The sequence below is a fragment of the Neoarius graeffei genome, chromosome 11 (genome assembly GCF_027579695.1).
Source record: "Neoarius graeffei isolate fNeoGra1 chromosome 11, fNeoGra1.pri, whole genome shotgun sequence".
In the NCBI taxonomy this organism is placed as follows: domain Eukaryota; kingdom Metazoa; phylum Chordata; class Actinopteri; order Siluriformes; family Ariidae; genus Neoarius; species Neoarius graeffei.
Window position 1 is genome coordinate 61,092,420 of NC_083579.1, and position 5,331 is coordinate 61,097,750.

Genomic DNA, 5,331 nt, shown 5'->3' on the forward strand with positions numbered 1-5,331 from the left:
TGACCGTAGGTGTGAATGTGAGTGTGAATGGTTGTCTGTGTCTATGTGTCAGCCCTGTGATGACCTGGCGACTTGTCCAGGGTGTACCCCGCCTTTCGCCCGTAGTCAGCTGGGATGGGCTCCAGCTCGCCTGCGACCCTGTAGAAGGATAAAGCGGCTAGAGATAATGAGATGAGATGAGAATTCTTTCACATAAGGGCTTCAGTTTTTCATTTCAAGCAAAACATCAGCTGTTTGAGGGTGGCTGGTTGAAGTTGTGAAATTAGATGTGCTTCTCCTTAGTTGGAATGAAACCTTTAGCTACAGCAGTCCTTTTATATAAAGTGCTTTCAAAAAATTTGATATTTCACAATCTAATAATTTTGCCAATTCTCGTTCAATTGACCTCTCATTTTAATAGCGTGTGGAAACAGGTCAAAATTTTGTTTAACTTTTTTTTTTGTTTTTATCTTTTTGGGTATAGAAATGCCATTCACTGGAAAAGAAAAGGCGTTTTGTGTGTTAGAGTACGCTCAAACACAGGTGAGCAAGACTGTGCAGCGTGCATTTATGAGAGAATTCTCTAAAAATGCACCAACTGCAATGCAGATTTGGACATGGCACAGAGTTCAGAGGAAGGCCATCTGTGTCTCAGGCGACGCGCATGTTGAAAATTTGTGAAATCGTTCATGGAATCCACATACCTTTTTGAATTTCTCATTCAAATTTTGAGGAATAAATCTTCTATTGCTCAATGTTAAGCCTGTTCAGTTTCATTTGCCTAGACTATGTAGTTTCTGGGATATTTACATCTCAAATAATATAAAATTTTTTGAAACACTCTGTACATAAGTCTGGACACCCTTAACCTCTCTAAGTACTTTCAAAAGCAGTACTTTACGATTGCATCAACAAAGTCTGATGAAATGTTGCAGTGTGTGTTGAAAGGAGATTAGTGATAAATGGGTGTATTAAAAATGCTTACTCAGATTATCTGTGCAAAAATATAAGAAATACTGCAGCATGGTGGTGTAACACTGCTGGATCACTTCTGCTGGATCAGGATTGGATCCTGAAGTGTGCTGACTGTCTGTGTGGAGCTTCACATGTCCTCCCTGTAGCCGTGTGAGTATTTTCTGGGTTTCCTCCCACCTTCTAAAAACATGCTGGTATGTGGATTGGTGACTCGATATTGCCCCTAGGTGTGAATGAGTATGTGCTTGGTATCCTTAAAGGACTGGCGCCTGTATTGCTTCCTCATGTCTAGAGTTCCAGGGATAGGTTCTGAATCCACCACAACCCTGACCAGGATAAAATGGTTACTGAAGACAAATGAGAAGTCTATGGAATGAAAATCTTTATAATAATACTGAGGCTGTATTTTATAGAGAAAGTAATAACATGGCAGCGGTGCACAATTTTGTGTACTAATACAGTTGTAATGTACATAGTTTTTCTGTATAGAACTTCTCTTTGTGTGTCAATCATCTGTCTTAATATTTTATACTAATGCATTTTAAGAGAAGTGTTAAATGTTCTATTAACCCCATTCTACTAATTTGTGACCTCCTTAACTCGCTCCACAGGTTTTCAGTGACAGGGGACTGGGATGCCATTGCAGTCTTGATTTTATAAGTAGTGGCATGTTTGTGTGGTTCACAAAATATGCGTTGGATCCTAATCTTTATGGAAGCAGTGTTTTTCACATTTATGTTCTCATTTATTCTTTCTACAGAGTGACTTATGCAAACAGCCATACGCAATAATACAAAGTGCCTGTAGAATCTGTAACTGGTAATAACTTAAATGATGAGAAAATAATGCAAGTTCATACAAGTGTTAGAGTGGTGTAATATGCACCACTTTACTTTCGCTGTGGTCCAATTCATGCCAAACCATCTCAGTTGGGTTTAGGTTGGGTGATTGTGGAGGCCAAGTCTTCTGATGCAGCACTCCTTCAGTCTCCTTCTTGGTTAAATAGCCCTTACATAGCCTGGAGGTGTGTTTTGGGTCATTATCTTGTTGAAAAACAAATTATTGTTCTACTAAGCATAAAACAGATGGGATGGCATGCTGCTGCAGAATTCTGTGATAGTGATGCTGGTTAAGCATGCCTTCAATTTTGAATAAATCACCAACAGTGTTGCCACCAAAGCACCCCCACACCATACCATCTCTTCCTTCATGCTTCACAGTGGAAACCACACATGCAGGTACCATCCATTCCCCTTTTCTGCATCTCACAAAGATGTGGCGGTTGAAACCAAACATTTCAAATGTGGACTCATCAGATTATAGTAATTTCCACTGGTCTAATGGGCATTCATTGTGTTTCTTGGCCCAAGCAATTCTCTTCTTATTATTAGCCTCCCTTAGTAGTGGTTCCTTTACAGCAATTTGACCATGAAGGCCTGATTTAGCTGTTAATTAGCTATTTCTGAGGCCCTGTAACTTTTAATGAACTTATTCTCTCCAGCAGAGGTAAATGTTGGTTTTCCTTTCCTGTGACAGTCCTCATGAGAGCCAGTTTCATCAGAGCATTTGATGTTTTTTGCAACTGCACTTGATATGTTCAAGCACCCTGAATGGTGTTTGAAGGACTTTGACTTGAAGATATATTCAAAGTTCTTACAATTTTCTGGATTCACTGACCCTCATGTCTTAAAGTAATGATGGATGTAATTTCTCTTTACTTTGTTGAACAGTTCTTGATATAATATGGATTACTACAGTTGTAGAATATGGCTATATATTGTATACCAGGGCAGCACGGTGGTATAGTGGTTAGCACTGTTGCCTCACAGCAAGAAGGTTCTGGGTCCAAGCCCAGTGGCCAATGAGGGCCTTTCTATATGGAGTTTGCATATTGTCTGCGTGGGTTTCCTCCAAGTGCTCTGGTTTCCCCCCATAGTCCAAAGACATGCAGGTTAGGCTTATTGGTGGCTCTAAATCGACCGTAGGTGTGAATGTGAGTGTGAATGGCTGTTTGTCTCTATGTGTCAGCCCTGTGATGATCTGGCAACTTGTCCAGGGTGTACCCTGCCTCTTGCCCATAGTCAGCTGGGATAGGCTCCAGCTTGCCCGTGACCCTGCACAGGATAAGCAGTTACAGATAATGGATGGATAGATGGGCTATATACCAACATTACCTCAACATAAAACAACTGATGGTCTCAAACACATTAAGAAAGCAAGAAATTGCACTGATTAACTTTTGCCAAGGCGCACCTGTTAACTGAAAAGCATTCCAGGTGAATGCTTCCTCGTGAAGCTGGTTAAGATAATGCCAAGAGTGTGTAAAGTGTCATCAAGGTAAATGCTGGCTACTTTGAAGAATCTAAAAGATGAAATATGTTTTGTTCTTTTTTTAAACACTTTTTTTTTTTTGTTTACCACATAATGTTTCAGTGGTTGACAATAGTGTTTGCCACCCTTACAGCTCCATGATCCCTGATTTGATCCTACACTGTACTGTCTGTGTAATGTTTCTGTCCATGTTCTTCCTGCATTCATGTGGGTTTCTTCCAGGTTCTCCAGTTTCCTCCCTCCTTCCCAAAAACATAGCAGTAGGTGTATTGGCTAAGATAAATTGCTACTAGGTGTGAATGAGTATGTGAATGTACATGTATACGGTTCCCCACGATGGACTGTCATCTCATCCAGTGAGTGTTCCTGCCTCATGCCCAGTGTTTCTGGGATAGGCTCTGGATCCATCATGACCCTGACCAGGGAAAAACCATTATTGAAAATGAGTGAGGTTATGCATTTTTGTGTATTGGCACGGAACACAAAATAGCCATGTCATAAATGTTCAGCATAGCATTTTTATCAGATCACATAAGTGTACCACAAGTCTGTGCTCTTGTGAAACATGTTGCCTGTTGGTGGTTTTGCAAGCTCTGTTCCCCTTGAGTTGGATTAAAGGGACTACAATTAGTGTATTTAGCCCAGGAAAATACACTAGTATCTAGTACCTTTATACACTAATCGAGTTCTACAGTTTAGTGTTCTATGTGATTTTAATACACTTGCTTCAACTCCTTAGATAGTTACCAAAACCTTCATTGCCTGAATGTTGTAACATGAGTGTTAGTGTGGGTGAGCACTGGGTCATCACTCCATTTGCTGTCTGAGATGGATTCAAACAACATTCCTCCTTAGCAGCTGAGCTTGAGAACCTTACAAATGAAAATTATGTTGAAAATCTTTCAAATTTTAGGCACCAATTGCATGTCGGCTTAAAGTAGCTCTTGGCACTCACTGAAACAAACACTGTATGCTCCACTGGTTTCAAGGTTATCAGAGTTAAATATTGAACAGGATGGTTTCATATTTATTTCACATGCCAACTCTCAGGAACATAATACTCCTATCAGTCTTCAGATTTGCCTATCGGATCAGTCACTTCATTTGTATTTTTTAAAGGTGTCTTTTATCTTCACAGGATGAAGTTTTTTCTTCTTCTTGCCATTACATATTATGTGTGCAGGACAGTACAACCTGTACACATAAAATCTTATTTGTTTATAATACTTCATGTACAATATAAATCTTCATATATTTTAGTAACAGCATTCCTGCCTCCTATGGCCACTAGATGTCAGGCTTCACTTTTAACTGAAATGCCTAATAAAGTCTCTTACAAATCATGTTAGACAAATTGTTAGCTGTGATAGTGCAATTTAACCAAATATAATGATTACTTCTACAGCAAGGCTGATGCTTATGGAAATAATTCTTTTAAATTTGTGGTGGTGGGAATCATAATGTGTGTTTCCTGTAGACTTATAGAGTATGTTCATAATTTTACAAATTCAAAAATGTTTGTGTCAGGAACTTTCCTCCATTCTGGTGACTTTTATGTAAATGCATTGTAAATGCAAATTATTGTAAATATTGAGCCTATATCTCATCTCATCATCTCTAGCCGCTTTATCCTTCTACAGGGTCGCAGGCAAGCTGGAGCCTATCCCAGCTGACTACGGGCGAAAGGCGGGGTACACCCTGAACAAGTCGCCAGGTCATCACAGGGCTGACACAGACACAGACAACCATTCACACTCACATTCACACCTACGGTCAATTTAGAGCCACCAGTTAACCTAACCTGCATGTCTTTGGACTGTGGGGGAAACCGGAGCACCCGGAGGAAACCCACGCGGACACGGGGAGAACATGCAAACTCCGCACAGAAAGGCCCTCGCCGGCCACGGGGCTCGAACCCGGACCTTCTTGCTGTGAGGCGACAGCGCTAACCACTACACCACCGTCCCGCCCCTGAGCCTATATTAACATAGAAAATAAATAACTTTGGAGTGTCTCTTCTATTGCATTACTTATGTAAAAGGCAGG